Below are 25,692 nucleotides of genomic sequence, written 5' to 3'. Positions count from 1 at the left end.
AAAAACAGGTGTATAAATAATTCATGGAAGCAAGGAGCAGGGCATCATAGAGGGCCCCATTCCTTCTCCTTCCCCATCTCTCCATCCCTCTCGTTAACATGGGGCAGCATGTGCCACAATTAAGATCCAGAGTCGAAGCCCATACATCAGGCTTGCTAACTTCACCTCCACAAAGACACTTGACAGAAAAAAGCTGCTCACTTTTCACCTCCTGCACAGCACCTTGCCAAGGCAACTACCCAATCTTGGTCAAATCGGCACTGCATTATTAACAGTACATTTGCATGCTGTCTTATGCCTCCTGGAAGCAGCCCGATCCAGAGCAACTCCTGTGAGAAAAGTGTTGGAAAGCAAGACTGTACAGATGAGGGATGGGAACTTCTGGGGGTTGAATGCAACTTTCCAGGCCTCTTTATCTGGTCACCATAACTCTTCCAGGTCACACATCCTCCCCAGTCACATCTCATACTAGCTCTGAGTCATACTTTGAGTATGGAACAACTCATTCAGCTCTGATCTCTGAATGGAGGAGAAAGAAGGGTACATGTGTGTGTAGATATTAGTCAACTGTACAAAAGCTAAAAGTTATGCTAGTTGTTCTGCCCACCTTTGCTTCTGACTCTCTGGAGCATTACCCAGAAGAGAACGTGTCCCTCAGGCTGAAAAAAGGATCCATACAGCAGGTGTAGCTGCTGCAGAGATGCAAACACATGCATGACTTGGAAGCATAACCTTAAGCAAGCCTACCCTTCGTAACAGTTACCTAGTTTTACATGCGCAGGATGTTCTGTACAGCCTACAAGGATAGCCCCACAATCTTATTTCCCACCTTGGCTTGCCTGGTCTTCTGTCATGTGAAGCTTCTTGCAGGTTCTTTCACATGTGATTTTGGCTATGCATGCGCACTGTTAACACAGCCTTTTATTCTTATAGGAGCTGCTCAAATAAGGGGTGGCTATTATTTGTAATTTTCTGATAGATTAAAAAAAAAAAAATACCCTACTCTCTCCAAGTAAAAACCTATTGTAGAAGACAGTGGGAATAGGCTAGCACCTGCATCTGAGAAGCACTAGGGCAAGGGGTGCCAGCCCTTTTAGGCTTCTGGGTACATCTGGAATGTTGTGAAATTGTTGTAGGCACCATTGGAGTGTTGTATAACAAAAATGGCTGCCTCATGTAAAATAGTTTTTCATTTAAAAAACCCAAAACCAAACAGCAGAGAACCTCAATATAGTGGAGGCAGGTTTTCCATCAGTCCCACATCAATGGGAAAAGGCACCTACTCAGCCACCACTGTATTCACTCACAGAGAGAGTCTCCTAGCAGCTCCTCTGTTCAGAATGGATGGGAGGGTGGGGTCTAGTCCTGACATCCAGTGAAATGTGGGCATGATTAAGAGGACATGCTCAATATAGGAAAAGTGAGGTCAGTGCAAACAGGAACTGAGCAGGAATAGCAAGCATTGTATTGTGCACAATACATTTAAAGTCCCTTTTTACTATTATATCTTGAGAACCATAGTTTGTTAAAGATGCTGAGATTCATTAGGAGACCCCCTATTCCCCTCACAGAGCTACAATTCCCAGGGGTCTCATAACAGTTCTCAGCACACTTAGCAAAATACAGCTCCCAGTGTCCTGACCCTCACTGCTGGATAAATAACTCAAGCTCAGGTTTCAGTTTCTGCCAAAATCTTTACTGTGTAGATATAGTGGTACATAGGCTGGGAGAGGGTTAAAGGTTCAGCAGGTGAACTACATGGCTGAGAGCAAACTGATACATTTATCCAACAAGTGGCATGCCCCTGCCACTTCCTTTGGGAGAGTAGTGTGGGCATGGGCATCTCAGGACTGGGCAAGCAAATGGGCACTCCCATGAGTGAGTTGGACCTCTGAGGTTTCTTCGCACTGGTATCTTCATGTCATTGGAGACAGAGGTGGAGTATTTGCTGGCTCAGTATCCAACTTACTATCAGGCAGTTCCCCAGAAGGAGGAAGTTCCTTATTGATAGGAGGGGAAGGAAACAGTGCCTGACTAGAAGCATCCAATTACAAAGAGCATCCGATAACAAATAACATCTCTTTGTCAACCCACTTTGACCCTTCCTGGTATCCAGCTGCTGACTCTCTTGAATATTGGCCCACTCTCCCAGCTCAGATGTTTCTTGGGACCCTAATTTTGACTCGTCCATCCCACTATAACCCTCCCTTGGGTTGTCTCACTCCAGCTTCCTAACCCCCTGTCACTCGTCCTCAGGATGTGACCATCCACTCCATGGCATCTCCATGGGGCTTCTGACACCCATGACCCTTTGGGGGAAATCCAGGACTGTTTATGGTCACATGATACTGCTTTAGATGCATTGTGTAGCTGGGGCCCAACTGCTATCTTGAATTAGTGGGCCTGCCATCCATCCCTGCAAGGGCCCACCTCTTCCCAAGCTTCCAAGTATCTCCATCTCCCGACTATGACAAGAAGCATTGCACAGGAATTGACAATATCTTTTAGCCCCAAGATCACAGCTTGCTACTAATTACAGGAATAAATAACCAGTGACTCAAGCCATCTGTTCATTACTTGGCAGTGTGTCGGCTTCTCCATAAAATTTCTGCCACCTGCACAAGGCCCTCTGAGAGACGGTCACTCTGCCCTCTAAATTCACAGATGTGTCGTACAAGCACCGTCTGCAGGGGCAGCCCCAGGAGCTCTTTCCCCGTTCATCCCTCTCATTTCTCCATCCCAGTGGGGAAATAATTAATGCAGTCAATTTACTTTCATTTGTTATCCAGGTTGAAGGGGGAAATGGCAGATAGGAAAATGGTTATTACAGAACATGACTTTATGCTCTCATATTACCAATTTGGATTGGTTTACTGCATCCAAACAATGCATCTAAAGCCATCCAGCCCCCCCTCCTCTTCCACCTGCCCTTTATCCTTAAGACCCTGACTCTGGGTGTGGGGAAGAGGGCATGGTCTGGAGAGGAGTCATGGACTGGGGAGAGTCCTGGGGAATGAATTGAAGCACTTAAAAGAGTTGCTTTTGGCTCCCGAATGTGAAATTTCCCACCTCTGCTTTAAATCTAAGTTTTGTTGGCCACCATCACACTTTCATCCAGCTCTGATCTTACTTCCTGTTAGGATGGCCCTGTCTGGTTCTACTTTTTTTCTTTCCTCCTCTCTTTGAAGGTGTCTTCCAAGTCCACTTTGAAGATAAAGAATCATTGGACCTTGATGTTGTCCATGTGTAGTCATCATCTAGCATATAGCAGGATGAGCAGGCAAGCAGGTCACCTGATAAAAGGCTTCCCAGCTATGGTGAGCTGCATTGCACTTTTATTTAAATTGCACTAATTAATTCTAAATTTGCTAATGGCAAGCAGAGCCAACTACTTCTAATTTTCTCCCCATCTTCCCCCCCGCTGAGTTCTATAAGGGCAACACTGAGAGGAGGAGAGGAAACTGACAACCAGTGACACCTTGTGGGCTGGTTGTAAATAAGAAAGGCAGGTGGAGGCTGGCTGAGGACAGACTGAAGTTGGAGGGGGAGTGTCCCACTCACGCTAGTGGTTCATCTTCCACTGATTTATTGACTTGCAGTCTCACCTGGAAATATGGCTCACCCACCTAGAGACAAAGGCTGGCTCAAAATCTGGGTGGAAATTTGACCCCAGTGCTGACTCACAAGGATCTATCACTAGGTGTCCTCCTCTAGCTCTTTCCCACCATCAGAAAGAACCAGGCTGTTTCAAGAGAGATTTGATGCCCTGGGTTACCTCATCATTTCCCTATCTAGTTTTTAATGAAAAGAAATTGGATTTATGACCAGTTAAAGAACCAGGCATGGTGGGGAGATCTCTAATGAGGGGAGAGAGAGAGAAAGAGAGCCCTGCAGCAGAGATGGTTTGTTCAGTGGCACTAACTAAAATATTTACTAATGAGAAGAAGTAAAGTAATTTAAGGATTTAAAATAGTTGTGTTGCCATCCCCCCCATGTCTTGTTGCCCCCCACTTCCCCTCTGCCTGCTGACTTCCCCTTTCATTATGCATTTCAATATTTGCCTATCTTTCTGGAGAGAGATTTATTTTGAGTGTCTACAATTTGTTTTAGCGTGTGGCTAAAGAAAATAGTCTCATTATTGCTCTAAAGACCTCCAAATATTTTGCAGCTTAAGCTAAAAGTCAAATGTATTGGAATCAAGGTTGTGGGAGTAATAATCTTGTTTAAATTCATCAGTATGCCTGCAAGCAAATGAGAAGGTTTATGCAAGGGAGAGGTGTGTGTTTTGTTTTTTTAAGAATACGAAGATTGCTCCCTCACTGCATGTAAAAACAAACAAACACTTCCTTGCCTATGAATAGCCAGAATGACTGAGAAAGGAATTCTTCCAGGGGTCATTGTTAGAGAATGGCACAGTGGCCTGAACCTCAGATCTTTTACCCTTTTACCCTTTTCCTTGCTTAAAACACACAAACACACACTTCCTTTTTACTTTTCTTACAGGGCAGTTGGGTACACTGCAAAGTGAGGTAATGCAAGCACTGTCTTGATTTGAACATAGGCATTTCTACATCAGGAATGAGGGAGAAATTTGATTCAGTTTGTATTGAAAGGTGAACCGGCCTCATTGGTGTTTTCCAAAATTCACACATCTCTGAATTTTGCAATTTTTGAAAACTCTCCAGCCAACCAATGTTTACAAAAAACACATATATTCACGTTTGCTCCATCTTCCATGGGACAGCCTTCTAGATATTTGAAGATGGCTATCATATCTGGAAGGACAGATCCTGAAGCTGAGGCTCCAATACTTTGGCCACCTCACGAGAAGAGAAAACTCCCTGGAAAAGACCCTGATGTTGGGAAAGATTGAGAGCACAAGGAGAAGGGGACGACAGAGGACAAGATGGTTGGACGGTGTTCTCGAAGCTACCAGCATGAGTTTGACCAAACTGCTGGAGGCAGTAGAAGACAGGAGTGCCTGGTGTGCTCTGGTCCATGGGGTCACGAAGAGTCGGACATGACTAAACGACTAAACAACAACAACAAATCATATCTCTTCTCAGTCCCCTCTTTCCTAGGCTAAACATACTCAGTTCCCTCAAATGTTCCTCATAAGGCCCTTGATCATCTTTGTCGCCCTCCTCTGCACACGTTCCAGCTTGTAAACATCCTTCTTAAATTGTGGTGCCCAGAACTGGACACAGTATTCAAGGTGTGGTCTGAACAAGGCAGAACAGAGTGGTACTATTACTTCCATTGACCTGAACACTATACTGCTGTTGATGCAGCCTAGAATAGCATATTTGGTGTTATGTACTGAAGTTCTCACCCTGGGGATACTGTAGATAGTTTTCACTCAGGTCCACGTCAGTTATTTTATAAAAGCTGAGCTGTTTGCTGTCAGTTCTGTCCAGCTTACAAATAAGAGCTGCTCTGGAGAAATCGCTGTGTCGTCTGCTATGTTCGCCCACAACTTAACACTGGCGATGAAAGTGGGATGGATGGACATCAGAGCACAGCCAGATGCAGCCACCTCTGAGCAGAGCTGAATCACTGAGCTGAATCACTGAGCGAAATCACTGAACAGAACCAATTCAGAGCTGACTGTTCTGGCTAGAGCACAGTGTTCCATCCATCGCCCTTCACGCCGGCATCGGAATCATGGCTTCACTTGTGCCTCTACCGCCGTTTGCGCCAGCCTCTGAATCATGGGACTCCTACCTTGCTCGGTTCGACTGCTACCTCCAAGCCAATGAGCTGACGCAAGTATCACAGGAGCGTAAGCGGGGCCTATTCCTCAGCCTCTGTGGGCCTGAGGTGTTTGAGACGGCCCGAGCATTGGTTGCGCCTGAAGCAGTCCAGGCAACACCATGGGACACGATCCAAGAGAAGCTCCGCAACCACTACGCACCAAAGCCGTCCAAGATTGCTGCCCGCCATGCGTTCTATCACCGGAACCAGGCAGAGAGGGAGTCAATCAACAACTACACCACCGCCTTGCGACAGGCTGCAATGCACTGCGAGTTCCGAGACTTAGACGATGCCCTGATGGATTGAATCGTCTGCGGGGTCCGGGACATCCATCTGCAACGGCGTCTCCTCGCCAAGCCAGACCTCACGCTACAGAAAGCCATTGAGGCTTTCCGCCCGGGAGATCCGCAAGGCCAGCAGCCCGTGTCTTGCTAGGAAGCCAGTTCCAGTGCATCATGAAGAGGCCAGCAGTGATGAGGCATCCTCCAGTGAAGATGATGACATGCACCAGACAAAGCGGGAGCGCAGGAAGTTCCAACAGAAGTCCAAGGGCCAACCGGAATGTGCCGGCTGCGGAGGGAACCATTACCGTGCCAAGTGTTGATTCAGAGACGCCATCTGTAGTAAGTGTTCCAGAAGGGGTCACATCGCTAAGATCTGCCGATCGGCTCCGTCTGACACCCCCCATTCACCAACTCGCAAGTCCAAGTCTTCACTCCAGTCTGCCAAGGAAAGCTGTTTTGCTCTCACGAACTGCCGCTGCCCGTCTGGAACCACGATTGGCCAAACTGACTCACCTACGCGACGCAAGCTGAACGTCACGGTGCTCATTGAAGGAGCTCCATGTGACAGAGATCGACACCGGGTCTGCCCTGTCCATCATGTCTTGGAGCACCATCAAAAGACTGGTACCCAGAGTGTCCAAAAGGCAACTCGACTCTCACCGCGTACACCTGAGAGACTACCAGGGAAACGACATTCCCGTGGTAGGCGTTGGCCGGTTCCGGATCACCTACAAGGATTTTTCAGGCCTGCTCCGGTTGGTGGTGGTTGAAAGTCAGCGGCTAAGCCTCCTAGGGCTAGATTGGTTTGATGCCCTTGGCCTGGAAGTCACCGGCATCAACTGCATCTCTAACGCAGAGACTGAGGGTCTGGTCAAAGACTTTGCCGAGGTTTTTGATGGCACTTTGGGGCAATATACAGGTACGCCCATCTCCTTTAGCCTTGATCTACAAGTCGCCCTCATCAAGCTAAAGCCACGCCGGGTTCCCTTTGCTCTCAAGGCTAAAGTGGACGAACAACTGGACAAGCTGATCGCCCAAGGAGTTTTGGAGCCGGTTGACCACGCCAAGTGGGAAACCCCCATCGTCACGCCTGTCAAGCCAGACGGGTCGGTGAGAATCTGTGCTGACTACAAGTGCACGATCAACAAGGCACTTCAGCAGCACGCCTATCCGGTTCCTGTTGTCCAACACCTGCTGCATTGCCTGGGTGAGGGTAAGGTCTTCGCTAAGCTGGACCTTGCCCAAGCCTATCAACAACTGCCCGTCAATGATGCCACTGCTGAAGCCCAGACGATCGTCACCCACCGAGGGGCATTCCATTGCCGCCGGTTGCAGTTCGGGGTGAGTGTGGCTCCTGGCATCTTCCAAAGCCTTATGGAGCGTCTCCTGCAAGGGCTTCCGGGTGTGGTACCATATTTTGATGACGTCTTGGTGTCCGCAGACTCACACCAGCAGCTGTTCGAGCGCCTCCGTGCCGTGCTGACCAGGTTCCAAGAGGCCGGGCTCAAGGTAAAGAGGGAGAAGTGCCAGATCGCCGTTCCACAGGTAGAGTTCCTGGGCTATCTTATCGACGCCTCCGGCCTTCATCCGACCACATCCAAGATCCGCGCTATCCAGCAGGCCCCCATCCCAAAGAACAAGATGGAGTTGCAGGCGTTCCTGGGGCTGCTGAACTTTTATAACATGTTCCTGCCCCACAAAGCCACGGTGGCTGAGCCTCTTCACTGACTCCTCAGCACAAAGACGCCTTGGTCCTGGGGTCATCGAGAGACGGCGGCCTTCAACGCGGTCAAGGCTCTCCTTTCATCGGACCGTGTGCTGGTACAGTACAGTGAATCCAGGCTGTTGGTCCTTGCCTGCGACGCCTCACCTTTTGGCATCGGTGCTGTCCTTAGTCACTGTTTTCCAGACGGAAGAGAAGCACCACTCACCTACTTTTCCAGGACGCTATCTCCGACGGAACGGAATTACAGCCAGCTCGACAAGGAGGCACTGGCACTTGTGGCTGGAGTGAAGAGGTTCCATGAATACCTCTATGGCAGGACTTTTGACCTCATCACTGACCACAAGCTGCTCCTGGACCTCCTCGCCGGTGATCGTCCAACTCCACCGGTCCTCTCGCCACGCATGCTGCAATGGACTGTTTTCCTGGCTGCCTACCACTACCGGCTCGTCCATCGCCCGGGAAAATCGATGGGCCATGCCGACGCCCTCAGCCATTGCCTTCTTCCAGCATTTGTGGAAGACCCGGCTCCAGCTTCATCGCTCCTCCTGATTGAGGATCTTCCGGCAGCACCTGTATCGGCTGCCACTGTGGCCTTCGCATCTGCCCAGGATCGCACCATCAGCCGGGTGCTCAACTGGGTGTGGAGGGGGTGGCCACAAGAGCCTTTTGCATCGGAGTTCCAGCCCTTCACAACCAGACAACATGAACTCTCGGCTCATCGTGGCTGTCTGCTGTGGGGAGACCGCGTCATGATTCCCCAGGGACTCCGTCAGCGCGTCCTGGAGGCTCTGCACATTGGCCACCCGGGAATTGTCGAAATGAAGGCATTGGCTTGGTGTTACGTCTGGTGGCCTAACATGGACGATGCCATCACTGCCTGGGTGTCCGCCTGTCAAGCGTGCCAAGAGTCAAGGCCTGCACTACCGGCAGCTAGGGGACACACCTGGGAGACACCAAAGACACCCTGGTCGAGGGTGCGCATCAATCTGGCTGGCCCCTTTCATGGCCGGACCTTTATGGTAGTGGTGGACGCCTATTCCAAATGTCTGGAGGTCGCCCTGATGCCCTCCACCACTACCGAGGCCGTCATCCGGGTGCTGCGAGGCCTGTTTGCGATGCATGGGTGTCCTGATGTCCTTGTCTCCGACAACGGACTGCAGTTCACGTCAGGCACTTTTGAGCGGTATCTTTTGGGACTGGGCATCCGCCATGCCCTAACGGCACCCTTTCATCTATCCAGCAACGGGCAAGCGGAGAGAATGGTGCGCTCGGCAAAAGAGGCACTGGCGCGCCTGGACTGGGGAGACTGGCACGAGCGGGTCGCCGAATACTTGTTCGTGCAACACATCACCCTTCATGCGGCCACAGGGTGGAGTCCTGCTGAACTGCTTATGGGCCACCGCCTCAGGTCACCGCTCGACCGGCTGCACCCAGACTTTGCCGTGGCCGAACCCCCAGGCTGTGCCAACGCGCCACGGTCATTTATTCCAGGAAACCAGGTCTTTGCCCAGAACTATGTGGGGGACATTCCTTGGGTGCCAGCCACAGTAGTGGGAGTCACTGGACCTCGCTCGTACCAGGTGGCACTCGAAGACGGACGCTTGTGGCGCTGGCACATAGACCAGCTTAGGCGCAGGGTTGGGGACTTGGACACTACCGTGGTGCCCCCAACTGTGCTTGTGGCTCCAGAAGAGACACTTACAGATGGCGAGGCTCCACCTACACCTCCCTCGCAAACTGCCAGCGTGGAGCCGAACCAAGCCACTTCAGAGGGTCTGCCAGACTTACCACAGACTCAGATCACTCCACTTGCGGAGGCTCCACCCACAGCAGCGGATCCAGGGGATTTGGTTTCAACGCCACCTAGGGTCGCACCACAGCCTCAGCAAGAATTGTGTGGCCCCCTGGACTTGGCTACCAGTCCCCGGCGGTCTGGCAGAATTTCCAAGCACCCAACTTATTTAAAGGACTATGTTGTTGGACATGTATCACTGTTGGTCTAAGTATGGGAAATGTAACCGATATGCTTTTGTGCCTAATTGAACCATTACATGTAGTGCTGTATATAAGGAAACCATTACGATTGTAACTAACGCCTTATCTCGGTGGGGAGGGGTGTTATGTACTGAAGTTCTCACCCTGGGCCAGCAGGGGGATACTGTAGATAGTTTTCACTCAGGTCCACGTCAGTTATTTTAGGTGGGAAACCCTGGGTTGTTGTTGCTACAATGTTGACAGCTGGCTGCCTATAAAAGCAGGCCGGCTGAGCTGTTTGCTGTCAGTTCTGTCCAGCTTACAAATCGCTGTGTCGTCTGCTATGTTCGCCCACAACTTAACATTTATATTCCTCTTTTTTTCTCCAAGGAGTTCAAAGTGGCCTACCTTGTTCTTCCCTTCCTCATTTAATCTCCACAACAACCCTGTTAAGTAGTTTAGGCTGAAAGGCAGTGACTGCCCTATGTCTGCCATGAATCAAAAGCCCATCAATTTAATTGGGTGACCCCAACTGATGATGCAGCAGGGAGGGGGATGAGCGTGGGGAATGCTGGTGGACACTGTGAACTGAGCTGAGCTTTTGATGATCCCCTGGGGGAGTAGTTCCTTGGACAGTGCTAAGTCAACAAGTGATGCCTAAGCCTGCACGACCCTCTCTCATATAAAAAAATATGAGAATGCAAGAAGTGCCCTGCTGAATCAGACCAGAACAATGTGGCCTGGAGGACAGGGCTCGTGGACCTTAAACAGCTGTGTGGCAGAGGTAAATTCAGCAGGCATTCCTTGCACGAGAATCAGAGTAGCATAAGCCTAATCTGCCCTTCTATGGAAATATTAAAGCTGTATGAGACCTGTCCTCTCTTTCAACTTGGCACTCTAGACCACATATGTATTGGCTAGCCCAGCATCCTGGGGACCAACCAGAAAGGCATTTTCTCTAATCCAAGTGCAGGTGAGAGGAACCGTGAGACATAGAGCACATCTTTAAAACTGTATTTTCAGGTAAGGATCATTCCCCTCTTTTCAGAAAAGACTCACGAGAAAAGAGAAATATGGAATAATTTCCCCATGACAGAGTGGTAACCAGAGAATTCAATTTACAAACATTATTATTATTATTATTATTATTATTATTATTATTATTATTAAGCTCTCTGAGGCTGCCTTCTCTTACAAATAGTGAAGACACATTTTATTCTGGTGCAAGTAGATAAGGGAAATGCCAGAAGTTATTTGAAATTAAAAATACTGGGTTGAGTAGTGGGGTGCTTTTTTTAAGCTTCTCCCCCCCCCCCAGCTCTCCCTACTTTGATTGTACTGAAAGCAGAGTTCTGTGAGCTCAGGTAAGAAGGGGGGGGGACACCAAAGCTACAAAAACCTGCTACATAAAGGTAGAATATGCCATCCTGACTATCCCCACTCTCCTCCCAAAAAATGCTCAGCTTTTTGCGTTTCAAATATTGTTTCTAGTCCTTATGAGAATTTTAATGACAACATGGAAACAGCTCTGGCTCTGTACTGTGGGGGGAGGGGGGCATTGTGCAAACCGCTCTCTCGGGGAGCCCTCAGCGAATCTTCCTCTTCATTGTCATTCTCGAGAGCCGCTACCCTTTCCTTGATAACTAGCAGGTCAATGAACAAGCTGGCAGTGGCATCTACTGCTTTTCATTCTTACTAGCACCACTGGCTGGGCCTGAAGCTCCCCCTATCTCTTTCCCACCCCATCTCTGTCAGCCATAAGCCACAGGTTCCCCACCCTGAGCTAAAGGAGCTAACAGTTCCACTTCATCTAGTTGTAGAATTAATTTTGAGAAATCAGTTTAAATCAAAATTTGGGCCAACTGGGATATAGGGCATAGTGAGCTCATCGAGAAAGGCACCTGCTTTCCATGCAGCAGGTTACAGGTTCAAATTCTGGCATCTCTAGTTGTGGCTGGGAGAGAACATATCTAAAATCATAGAGAGCCACTGCTTTTCAGTGAATACAGTGAATATTGAGCCAAGTAGAGAAATTGGCTCAGTATAATGAAGCTTTTTGTGTCCCTATAGCAATAAAGGAACATCACTGGGGATAACTGTTTGTTGCTGTGTTTGTCCACTTTTTTCCCAGCAAGGGGTCTCCTTCAACATCAGCAGTAGAGGCCTTATTCTGGCACTATGTGACCTCCCCCCCTTCTGCCATTCGTACATGAACTAGTCATTTGGAAGTCAATTCTAGGGAATTCCCATCTTCTGCAAAGCAAGATCCTTCTCTCACTTCCCCAGACCCTTCTCACCCCAACATATTGGGGGCAGAAATTTTCTACTAGCTTCAACCAGGAAACTGTCATTTCCATAGGTGCACTGAGGAAATAGCTTCATTCAGTGATATTTATTTATTGTTCCTCACACCCTGACCTTTTCAGAAATAATCCTTCTGTCAAAAGGAAAGGGGGGGGGCAGAAATTCTTTCTCTGCTTCTCTGAGATATTCTGCTACTCCACTTTAAAGGTTTATTGGATACACGGATAATCATATCAAGTTGATATTCTGCACCATATCTGGAGTGAACTGTCTCCCTCACACTGCAATGAGTGCCTACTAATAGGGTTCAGACAGGAATTCAGTTCGTGGGTGCATGCTGATTAAGTAGCAGCAGCAGCCCAGGGAGAATTGGGCAAAACTCCAGAGAGAACATTTATGATATCAGTGTATCAAGCCACTATTGTTGTCCCCAAGCTTTCAAACCTATCTCCAAATCCCTCATTAAAGCTCACATTTTCCTTAAATATTTTTGGTACAGCCCTGTAATCTATAGCCATCCAGATGTTGGTGGGTGCCAGCTCCCGTCAATTCTGACTTTTGACCATCCTGTATGAGCAGTGGAGGTAAACAGTGCTAATGGGGCACTGCCCCATCATAGCTGTCAACGTTTCCCTTTTTTAAAGGGAAATTCCCTTATTCTGAATAAGATTCCTCGCAAGAAAAGGGAAAAGTTGACAGCTATGTGCCCCATCAATCTCAGTCTACCCTTAAGCAGCTCCCAACTGCCTGTCTTCTCAGTTGTGTCTAATCCAGGGGAGAGCTGCACCTGTCAGCTGCCTTCTTAGTCTATCATTGGCTCAGGCTCCACTGTTTCCCTGCCTTTTGAATCACCAGTCCCAATGAACCACAGCTACCACTGGGGCTGGGGCTGTTGAGAGTTGTAATCCAACAATGTCTAGAAGGCTACTGGTTCCCCATCCCTTGTCTCAACCAGTGCTATTCAGCCTTGAATAGTTCCTCACCATTGGCCATGTGAGCTGGGGCTGATGGGAGTTGTACTACAACTGGACAGTGTTCTCGAAGCTATGAACATGAGTTTGACCAAACTGCGGGAGGCAGTGGAAGTCAGGAGTGCCTGGCGTGCTCTGGTCCAGGGGGTCACGAAGAGTCGGACACGACTAAACGACTAAACAACAACAGCAGCTACAACATCTGGAGGACTGCAGGTTCTCCATCCCTGCCCAACAAATAGAACGCTAAAACTTCAGTAAGAAGGCTGGAATATGCTTCTCATTGATATGCTAGTTTTCTGTTTGCAGGGTAATTTTTGATCATTTGAATGTAGGAGGGTTTCATTGTGTGTATCTCCAATTAAAAACAAAAACAAAAACAGAAGGGGGGAGGAAGAAAAAAAAATAAAGAAATAGAAATAGAAAAGAGATTAAAAGAGAGAGAGAGAGAAATAAATTCAGAAGGTAAGGGACTTCCAATTCTTCATCTGTTCGCTACATAAAACAATATTCACTTCATCCACTCCAATATAACACCCAACAAAGCCACTTTCTATAAACAAACATTATCTTCAGTCCTCAAATCCAGACGTCATTATTTCTGTTTCTTTTTCATGTGTCATGCAAAATCTATGAGTGGTTTCCAATCCAAAACAAATGTTAACAATGACTTTTCTTTGATTAAACTTGTCAATTTTGCCATCTCATCTCTTAGTTTTAACAGCATTCTTCCATTGTTGGTAATAATGGATCCTTCCATCATTGTGCATATAAATGTCTCCCAGCCACAATTATATAATGTAACAAAGTTCCTTACTCCTTTTCTAACTGTATATCCAGAAGTCCAGCAGGAAGAGCTCTGGCTTCAGCTGAAAGTCAGTATTCAATATTCTCCATATGAATGTATATATTTGTATCCAATATTGTTTTCACTTTTTTAGATGTCCACCAAACATAATGAAATGTCCCTTCATGTTCATTACATTTCTAACACATATTTGGAACATTTTTATACATTCTAAATAGTTTCTCAGGAGTTAAGTACCAACGATACATCATTTTATTAAAAAATTATTTAAAGTCACAACTCAGTGTATATTTTAACCCTTTAATCCACATATGTTCCCATCGTGCCATCTGTATAATATTCTCTAAATTTCTTGCCCATTTATTCATGCATTCTTTAAATTGTTCATGCATTTCACAATTCAGCAGTAAATTATACATTTTTTTCCAATAATATTTCATTATCTATATATAGCTTTACTTTAAAATGTGTCTTTTTTGTTCTGTACCAAAGTCTTCATCCACAGTTAGTTGTAAATGAGCAAAGACTGGAGACTGTAACCTTTTCTTGTTAGTTGTTCCCTCATTTTAATTTTACTGTCTCTTTGGCTCCACTATAATAATTCCTGATAAGTTAACCATTTCTCATTACCTATCATATCTCTTCTATGAAACACTTCTTGTGTTGAAATCTGTAAAGGTATCTTCATATATAACATAGGTTTATATCTGTTCCAGACTCTCAGTATAGTATGTCTAACAAAATGATTTTTAAATTCCACAGATTATCTGCAGCCTTATTATACCACAGATGGCCATGCCATCCAAACCTTAAATCATGACCTTCTAATTCCAAAATCCTCCTGTTTTTTAGGATCACCTGTTGCGTTCGCAAAGTAAAGGAAGGATTGGACCCTGATTAAAAATCAAGACACGAGGTTTGACCAGCAAGGCTCTCGGAGAAAAGTGTGTAAACCACACCCCTCACAAGGCCATTTTATTAGCAAAAGAATCTTTTACACAGTGCTCGTAAGAACCAATCATATTTCCTCTGAGCATTTCATCAAACCCCACGTGGGGAAAAAGTTAACCTATAAACACTAGTTATCCACGCATACTTTTGGGGTAAATAAGTTGAGAACTACAAAGGGGTAGTAAATAACTTGAGAACTACAAAGGGGTGGTAAATAAGTTGAGAACTACAAAGGGGTGTGTAATGGTTATAAGGGGTTACTTGTGCGTAAGTTGCCGTTACTTTCGGCTAGATCGCCTGGCTAACCATGCCTTGGCTGACAGCCCTCACTCCGTGGCCATTCAGTCACTTGCAGAATCCGTCAGTGGGCATTTCTTGAACCTCTTCCAGCATAGAAGCTGTTTGACGCCAAGTCTCCGCCTACTCTCCCTGCGCGGGACTCTTCTGCACAAGGAAGGAGTTGGCAGAGGTGTCCCCGTGCTCTCTCCACTGGTCTCGGTTGAAGAGTCTTCGAGACCTCTCTCCAAATCCTCCATCTCCCTCCCTTCTCTACTGGTGTTACGCTGAATTCCTTCCCCCCTGCTGGTCCCCTCTCCTGCATCGCTCGGGAGCCATGCCTACACCTCTCGCTCCGATGTCAGTTCCCTGACAGGGTGCATCTGGCAACCCCAGAACTGAGAAATAAACATGATAAGAAGGATGGCCAGAAAGACCAGATCACTACCACCTTCATGTGAGATCTGTTTCCTGGCTCCAAGATTAACATTTTAAGATTATATATAAGAAACTACATCAAAGAACTCGCCCACTATCTTTATGGCCCGGGATGCCTGCCTGGCGGAGCAACTGCTGTGTACGCTGTGTACGTGACGTGAGGAGAGAGAAATGGGCAGTAGGGTCAAAAGGGCCAGAGATGCAGAGGTGTAGATTGATCAAAAATCATATCAAAATAGTTTAAACCCAGTCAACGCAATGCTTTCATTGCTGACACAGATGGCTTACTCTATATTTGTTATAATTCCTCATAGCAATCCCACCTGATCACTACACCTCTGGATATTTGCACTCCTACAATCACCCACTCCTGCTAAGGGCACTAAGGGATGCAGGTGGTGCTGTGGTCTAAACCACAGAGCCTAGGGCTTGCTAATGAGAAGGTCAGTGGTCGAATCCCCACGACGGGGTGAGCTCCCGTTGCTCGGTCCCTGCTCCTGCCAACCTAGCAGTTCAAAAGCATATCAAAGTGCAAGTAGATAAATAGGTACTGCTCCAGCGGTATGGTAAACAGCATTTCCGTGTGCTGCTCTGGTTCGCCAGAAGCGGCTTAGTCATGCTGGCCACATGACCCGGAAGCTGTACACCGGCTCCCTCGGCCAATAAAGTGAGATGAGCGCTGCAACCCCAGAGTCGTCTTCGACTAGACCTAATGCTCAGGGGTCCCTTTACCTTACTCCTGCATCCAAACTAAGCAACAGACTGCAAATTATAATTTGAAATCAGGCAGTCCCAATCCTACCCTTTCCTTCACATCTTGCAATACTTTCATTTTAACTAGTGGTTTTGTTTTTGTTTTTTTGCCTTGCCAGGAAAACTTAGATAAATCTTTTTGCCAGTATTTCAAAAAACAGCTATTGTGAATAATGTCTTACTGTTTAAATACATTATTCACAATAGGTATTGTTTGAAATAAAAACATAATTCTCAGCAAAACATTCCTTTTTATCACCAAAATTCTACCAAGCAATGATAGTTTTAGCTTCTCCCATCCTGACATATATTTACTTCAGCCCATGTTTTAACAGTTATTTTCAAACAATGTATATATTTGTCATAGTGATACCCAAGTAACTTTTTTTTTTCCAATTTGAAATCCGGTTTTCTCCATCAAATCCTTCTGACCATCTGTTTTCATATTCTTTGTTAACTTTTTTTGTTTCCTGATGATTATTCTTAAAACCTGCTAACATACCAAACTCATTTAGTTTGCTCATTAAGTACTCCTACTTCATTCAGTGGGTTTTCTAAAGTTATCATCAATTCACCACTTTTTTGTTTTCAAATGCTCTTAGTTAATATGTTTCTTTTTAAATATTTATTCCCATAATTCTCTGATTTTGTCTAATGTCTCCAAGCAACACTTAGAGACCAAGTGCTTAGATACTTAAAACAATGTGAAAAGTAATGGGGATAATGGGCATCCTTGTCTTGTCCTCTTTTGTATATCACAGGGTTTAGTCAAATATGCATTTACCACTACCCATGCTGTCTGTGATGTATAAATTGATTTTACCCATTTAGTAAAATTGTTTGCAAAGTTCATTTCTTGCAGTACTTTAAACAGAAATACCTAATTTAGGTTGTCAAAAGCCTTTTCTTCATCCAGGAAGATCAGGACAGTTTGCTTTTCATTATGATGATGCAAATATTCCAAAATATCTAATGCATTACTAACATTGTCTCTTAACTGTCTTTTAGGCAAAAATTCACATTGATCATAGTAAATAACATCCTGTAGAATCGTCGATTTTGTTGTTGATGATGATGTTGTCTTTCTGCCAATATCAATGTAAATAGTTTATAGTCATTATTCAGCAACGAGATAGGTCATTAATCTTTTGCTAAAGTCACATTTTGAGTCTCTTTTTGTATAAGTGCAATATATGGCCCCTCTCCGTCTGGTATTTTAGCACTGTAGAATATCATTTATTTTAAAACTGGCAATGAGAATCTAGCCTCTTTCCTTAACATCCAATAGTATTTTAAATTTGATCCTTGGTCTTCCCCCCCGATAGATGATTTTTGATAATTCTTTTTTCCATTGCTTGCTTGAAGCAGCCCATATTACCTTTTACCAGAATTGTCTGGAAGAAATGACATCTTAGGCAAAATATTCATTTCTCTCACTAAGATTTTTCCCAAAAGAGAAAAATTCATTCTACATCTCTCCATATCTTGTTTAATATTACTCCATACATTTAGATAATCATTTAGAAACAAATTTGCATTATTTTTTGTTATCTAGTTACTCAGATATTCCACCTTCTTCTCCACCTTAATACGAGTTATTTTTTGCAGTTATTTCTTGCAGTTTCACAATTCAGCAGTAATTTCTACATCTTCACAATAATATGTTCACCATTATATATAACCGGACTTCATTTTCTTTCTTTCCTTGTTCTATACCAAAAGTCTTTTTATTCAACTTAAATGAGCAAACATTGGAGACTGTAACTATGCCCATCCATATTTTTTTGTTATCATTTTAGTTTTACTATTATTCATGTAAAATCCTGCTAAATCACCAAACTGCTTTATTACTTCCAGTACCTTAACCACATTTTCCATCGGGTTTTCCAGGAACTCTATCACATCACCTGAAAATGCCCCCAGTTTGTAACTTTGAAGGTTTACTTGTAGGCCTCGTATACCATTACAGTGGTACCTCGGGTTAAGTACTTAATTCGTTCCGGAGGTCCGTTCTTAACCTGAAACTGTTCTTAACCTGAAGCACCACTTTAGCTAATGGGGCATCCCACTGCCGCCGCAGCATGATTTCTTTTCTCATCCTGAAGCAAAATTCTTAACCCGAGGTATTATTTCTGGGTTAGTGGAGTCTGTAACCTGAAGCGTCTGTAACCTGAAGCGTATGTAACCAAAGGTACCACTGTATTTTCTCTAATATCCCTGCACAACACTTCTAAAACCAGAATAAACAGTAACAGTGAAAGTGGGCAATGTTGTCTTGTTCCCTTAGCAATAAAACATTTTTCTGATTGAACACCGCTTACTATTATATTTGCAAATTGCTCTATATATAAAATGCCTTTATTCCTCATTCAAATCTCTCCCCAAACCCCATTAAATTCAGTAGTTCCCCCCCAAAAAAACTTCCAAGAAACATTATCAAATGCTTTCTCCATGTCTAAAAAAATATATATAGCTAATTTCTTATCACTTTTTGCAATGTATTCAAGAGCATTCAATGCAATTCTCACGTTTTAACTGTCTAGTTGGCAAAAATCCTGTATGACTTTCATGTATTAAGTTTCTTTATACTTCTTTAAGTCTTCTTGCTAATATTGCTGCAAACTATTTGTAAGCACATTTAAACAGATAAATAGTGTCGAAATGATCTATAATGAAATTAAGAAAATCCTTAAGTGGACATTTGTAAAGAAACCGGAGGCTTTTCTCTTGGGCATGGTAGGCCAAATGGTTCCAAAGAAAGATAGAACATTTTTTATGTACGCAACAACAGCAGCAAGAATTCTTTTGGCGAAGTATTGGAAGACTAAAGAATTACCTACTCTGGAAGAATGGCAGACCAAGGTGACTGAATTTATGGGACTGGCAGAGATGACCGGCAGAATCCGTGACCAGAGGAGAGAGACAGTGGAAGAAGACTGGAAAAAATTCAAAATCTATCTTAAAAATTGTTGTAAAATTTCGGAATGTTAAGATGTCAAGGGATTGGATATAAAGAATTACAGCTGTAAAAATTGAAACTTAAAAAACTTTAAAGAGAATTAAATATAAAAAGGGATGAAGGATTGCTAAAAAATTTTAAAACAAGGATGCAGTGAAGGGGAGGTTTGGGGAAGTTGTGTTATGTTTGTCTGTTTTTTGTTTATGTTGTAAAATTAATAAAAATTATTTAAAAAAAAATAAACAGATAAATAGTGTCAGGGATCTGTTGGCTGAGAAGGGGGGAGAGATCGGAATGTATAGGGAGCCGCCTCCTTTAATGAGCAGCTGCACTTCATAAGAGATAGAAGAGGAAGAGGGGCTATCAGGAAACATGGAAACAGAGAGAAAGGAACAGCCTACAAAGCTTCAGTTTTTACGTAGGGAGAGGAGGAAAAGGGGGGGCTCAGGAAGTTTCTACGCTGGAAAGGGAGGAGACAGGAGCCATTTCCGGCAACTGATAGCGACTGAGGAAGACATGCTTTTAAGAGCTCCAGACTATGCGTATATTGAATATAAATCCTCCGTCCAGTCACGCTTCCTCTGGGCAGCTCTGCTTGGAAGTGCTGACCTGGCAGAATAGCAGAGTAAATGCAGCGGTCCTGAGTCCATGTGAGAAAGGGATAAATTAAGTCCAAAGACAGATTGGTTCTTATCTCTAGAAGCGTTTATTTACAAGCCATAAATCAGTCTCTTTCCCGTCGGAAACCTCCGCCATTCCAAAGGCATCTCTCCATGCTTCCAAAAGCACACAGACTCACAGCCTCTCCGTTAAGCTGTGTCTCTCAGTGAGAAGCGAAAGCAACTCTCACAGACAAAGCCTATGACGTACGGCCCTGCTTCAGGCCCCTCCCAGATGCAGGACACCACGGAGTTTTAACCCTGTCTGTTCCAAACTCCACACCCCCTCTTGTCCTGCATCTGGGGACAATAGCCAACAATGCTTTCCCCATACACAAACCCTCACAGAACTCGTGCTTCTGGAAGGTTAATGGTTTTGTGAAACCATCAGCGAGGTTCTTGGCTGAGGGACAGTATTTCAGAGCAACTAGCCCCTCACGAACGCTCTGACACACATTCTGAAAACGTATGTCCAAATGTTTGGTCCTCGCCTTGAACTGCCCCGTCTCAGCCGATTTGAGGCACGGTTGATTGTCTTCATGCACCACAATGGGCAGACAATTCTCTCCACAGATTTCCTCGACCAAACACACATAGAACTCCAGCTCTCTGCAAGCATCCGATAGCGCACTGAACTCAGCTACAGTAGATGAAAGCGCTATGAGACTTTGCTTCCAGGACCTCCACCCAACTACTGAGTCCCCAAACTTCACCACTAGACCTGACACTGATTTGCGGTCCTCAAGGTTAGCCCAATCCGAGTCCACCCAAGCAGTCAGTTTGACTTCTCCTTGAGCTGGCAACCTAAGACAAAAGTCTTTGGTATCTTGCAGGTAACACAGCACCTGCTTTATACCATTCCAGGCCTGCACACTAGGACTTGATGCCTCTCTACTGAGCAGATTGACAGCAAACACTATATCTGGTCTGCTCCACTGTGACAGATATAACAGACTACCCAGAGCTGACTGAAAGAGTTCAGTGTTTTCGAACACCACACGTTCTACTTGCTGACACTCCTTCACAAATCCAGCTTCCATGGGTGATCTGGCACCTGCACACTCAGACATCCTGAACTTCTCAAGCAACTGTTCAATCTTACCTTTCTGGCAAAGCAAGAAGCTTCCATCACTTGCTTTTGTGATCTGCACGCCTAAATAGGACTTGACATCTCCAAGCTGCTTTAGCTTGAACCGCTTTCCAAGCTCTCTAGCAAACTTTTCCACCTGTTTACCTGTCTGTGCCATGATCAAAAGGTCGTCAACAAACACCTGGATCACTTCCTGTTTTAAGCCTGACTCTTTAATGTAAAGACAACTGTCTGCAAGAGATCTCTTAAAACCTAGCTCTTCTAAGGCTTCATGTAGGCACATATTCCAATTCCTGGCAGATTGACGTAATCCATAGATGGATTTGTGCAACCGCCACACGCCTGGCTCACTGACTTCAAACCCTGGAGGAGGAAGCATGTACAACACCTCCTTGAGATCTGAGTTCAGATAGGCGACATCTACATCAAAATGGTTCACCTTCCAACCTCTTTGTGCTGCTATCGCCAAGAGCGTTCTCAGAGTCTCTGCTCTCGAGGTCAGCGAATATACCTCTGTGAAGTGGACACCCTTTCTCTGTGTGAATCCTCGGGCCACTAATCTCGCTTTATACTGTGGTTCTCCTGCTTCTGTGGGTTTCAAGTGGTAAACCCATCTGCAGCTCATGGCTTTTTCGCCCATCGGCAACTTCGTGAGTGAGAACACACCTAGAGACTCCATTGAGTTCATCTCCTTCTGCATCGTCTCATGCCATTTGCTAGCTTCTTCCTGAGGTAACTTCTGAACATCCTCAAAGGATTCAGGCTCACATCTAGCCACACCAACCCAGACACTAGTGGCTTCATACCTTTCAGGTGGCTTTCCCTTGGTTGATCTTGCTGACCTCCTCAGCGTGAATTCTGGAACTGCGCCTGATTCACCTGGGTCAGCTCTACTATCCTCTGTGTCAGACACATCCCCCTCTGACCTGCTGCACCTTTTCGGGCGTACAGCTGGTTCTGCTGGTGAGGATGGTGCACTCCTTAGCTCAGACTTGACAGAGACCTGTGGAGGGGTCCTGGGACTCCCTTTTGGAGAAACTGGCGCTGGATCCTGTGGCTGTAGACCGTGCACATCAGCAACAGGTTCAGCCTCACCCTCCTCTTCCTCATCTGAGTCTAACAGAACATCTGGGTTCCCGTGAAGACGTTTCCACCCACTCTGCTCGCAAAACTCAGCACTGGCGCTAATAAGCAGCTTAGACTGGTTGCCAGTAGGGTATGCAAAATGCCACGCCTTTGAACCCGGCTCATAGCCCACAAAGATCATCTTCCTAGACCTCGGCTCACTCTTTCTGCGCATGGCTTTTGGAATGAGGACCCAAGCCTCAGAACCAAAAACGTGAAGAAACCCCACCTTCGGTTTCTTGTGATGCAACAAGAAAAAAGGTGTGTTGCCTACACTGGAATTGTACACTCGATTTTGCACAAAACATGCTGTCTTATAACTCTCAGCCCAAAAGCGCTGTGGCAAACCTGAGTCTGCCAGCATAGCATTCGCAGATTCCTGTAGTGTGCGAAACTTTCTCTCTGCAACTCCATTCTGTTGCGGACTGTAGGGGGCAGACAATCAATGATTGATACCTTTCTGCCTGAAAAACGATTGCAGCGCAGAACCTGTGAACTCCCCCCGCGATCAGATTGAAAGGAAATCACCCTGGTAGAGAACTGTAGCTCTATCGCTGTGATCCAATCCCTGATCAGTGCAGCTGCTTCTGACTTGCATTTAAGCGTAAAAGCCCAACAAAACCTCGAAAAATTGTCAATCAGAACCAGAACCCACTTAGACCCAGCTAAAGAAGGTGTTGGCATGGGACCTGACAAATCTGCATGCACAAGTTCAAAGGGTTTGCTGGTTCTCCTCTCTGATCTGGGATATGGGCAAGTTGTGACTTTCGATTGCTTACAGGCTTGACAATCTAGGTATTTGTCACAAGCCTTGAACCTACACCCAATGGTGTTCTCTGCGGCTTTTCTCACAAGCGACCACCCAGCATGTCCGAATTTTCTATGCCACAAATGAATACAATCATCGTGTGGTGGGACATTTGCACACTGCACATGGGCATCTTCAATGGACTCTCCACTAGCCCCATTTTCCACCAGCCCCATTTTTCCACCAGTCCCACTTTCCACCAGTCCCATTTTACCACCAGCCCCATTTTCAACAGGCATCTGCACCAGAAAGAGCCTGTCTGTTCTCTCAACGCTGTAGATCTTCTTCCCATCCCTGTAAAAGGAACAACAGGTGTTAGAGAAACGAACATCGAACCCAGCATCATTTAGTGATGACACACTTAAAAGAGAGTGCGCAAGCTCTGGGACAACAAAAGCTTGCACCCAATGACCCAAGAAAGAACAAAATAAAAACCCAGATTCAGTCAGTGGTATCTGCGACCCATCCGCTAACGTGATATGACGTTTAGTTTTTACTGTCTTGCAGTCCCTCAGGAACTCTCGAGAATTTACGAGAGTGTGGGTGGCTCCAGTATCGATGATTAGAGATAAAGTGTCTCTCTGGCTGTTTTCCAAAGCTGCCATGGCGACACTCGCACCCCCACCAGGGCCTCTGCCAGTGCCAGTGTCCATCCTGGTTGCCATGGTTACTGCACGGCTGCTGCTGGTGTTCTCAGGCTCCGCTGTCTGAGAACCGCTGCTTATCTGCCTTCCTTGCAGGTGGCTGACCTTGCATCCCAGAGCCCCTGCAGAACAATGCCCTTCGCTGTTGGACTTTGCCTCAGAGCACAAACAACTTTTGGAGACTTCGGCTTTCTCAGAGCTCTTGGATCGGCCTGCACCCCCACTCCTGGGTGCCACGTTGCCTGAGGAACAGCCTGCAACTGCCTTCCTCTTTTCAGCTACTAGCCTTTCTCCAGCACACAGTCCATCACTCAGATGTGTTGAAGCATAGCAACAGCTTCCCAACACAGTCCCAGCCTTTTCTGGACTTTCTGGGCATCCCTCAGCCCCTCCTGGGCTTGGTGCTGTCTTTGGGCATCCTCTAGCCCCCTCTGGTCTGGCTCTCACTGCGGCCTGACATGCCGTCTTCAGTGCCTGCCACGCGACCCAGGGCTTCTTCCCTTGGAGCCTTGGCAACAGTCAAGCATCAACGCTGGCTCTCAAAATGGCTAGCACCCTTTGCTCTCTCTCCAGAGCATCAGCCACGTCTGCTTTGGGCTGGGCCTGGACTGGATTGGCTTGCTTGCATTCCCACAGCTGCTTTCCCTCCAGCCAATAATACATGCGTTTACTCCAGGCCTCCCAATTGGCCCCATTCAGTCTTTCACCGGGGTAGCTGTCTTGGCTGTGCTGTGCCTGTGCAGCAGCCATTTCCACCCACCGGGGCTTTCAGCGTACTCACACGTCTGCCAGCAAGCTGGACCTCCGAAGCAGCCGTCTCTCTTGGCTCTTGGCTCCGCTCTCCAGCATCTCCCACTGCCCTTTCCTGGCAGGAGATTTCAGCAACGCTGGCAGCCTTCCTCCCTTCTCACACATGTCAGGAAACACGTAACGTCCATAACCTATGCGTATATTGAATATAAATCCTCCGTCCAGTCACACTTCCTCTGGGCAGCTCTGCTTGGAAGCGCTGACCTGGCAGGATAGCAGAGTAAATGCAGCGGTCCTGAGTCCATGTGAGAAAGGGATCAATTAAGTCCAAAGACAGATTGGTTCTTATCTCTAGAAGCGTTTATTTACAAGCCATAAATCAGTCTCTTTCCCGTCGGAAACCTCCGCCATTCCAAAGGCATCTCTCCGTGCTTCCAAAAGCACACAGACTCACAGCCTCTCCGTTAAGCTGTGTCTCTCAGTGAGAAGCGAAAGCAACTCTCACAGACAAAGCCTGTGACATACGACCCTGCTTCAGGCCCCTCCCAGATGCAGGACACCACGGAGTTTTAACCCTGTCTGTTCCAAACTCCACACAGACTACATAGTTTTTGGACTTAATAAATCTTGTTAAAGCTGGCTGGAGTCCCGGGTTGTTATCTCGGCTAGCTCCCACATATCATCCCTGACAGATAGGTCTATAGTTTTTAACTTGGGTTGGGACTTGATCTTGTTTTGCTATCAATGTAAATACTTTCAAGTGTTCTGTATCAAAGCATTGTCCATTATCGTTTATAAGCATTGGATTAAATGGTCCTGAAATACTTTCTAATAATAAGCAGTTAGGCCATGGGTAGGCAAATTAAGGCCCTGGGACCGAATGCGGCCCAATCACCTTCTAAATCCAGCCTGCGGACAGTCCAGGAATCTGCATGTTTTTACATGAGTAGAATGTGTCCTTTTATTTAAAATGCATCTCTGGGTTATTTGTGGGGCATATGAATTTGTTCTCCCCCCTCAAAAAAATATAGTCCAGCCCCCACAAGGTCTGAGGGACAGTGGACTGGCCCCCTGGTGAAAAAGTTTGCTGACCCTTGTCCAGCCCTGGCACTTTATTAATCTTTGCTTCACTTATTGCCTATTCTGCTTCCATTGTTGAAATAGGGGTCTCCAACATTGCAATTTATTCTCTTCTCAAGATTTGTAGCTTTCATCCTATTAATATCTACAGTATATACTCCATAGTTGTTGGTTTTTTCTTTATACGTTATTTCTCCATCTGTATTATTTTATTTTTAACATTAGACTTCCTATCTTTTTTTTCAGTTGCCAAGTCATCACTCTACCTGGCTTATTTGCAAATCCAAAATGTTTCTGCTTGAGAAATTTTAACTTTTGTTTCATATATTGACTGATCA

The sequence above is a fragment of the Podarcis erhardii genome (assembly GCF_964252035.2).
Source record: "Podarcis erhardii genome assembly, chromosome: Z".
In the NCBI taxonomy this organism is placed as follows: domain Eukaryota; kingdom Metazoa; phylum Chordata; class Lepidosauria; order Squamata; family Lacertidae; genus Podarcis; species Podarcis erhardii.
The sequence above is the reverse complement of the archived record's forward strand: the minus strand, read 5'-3'. Positions refer to the sequence as shown.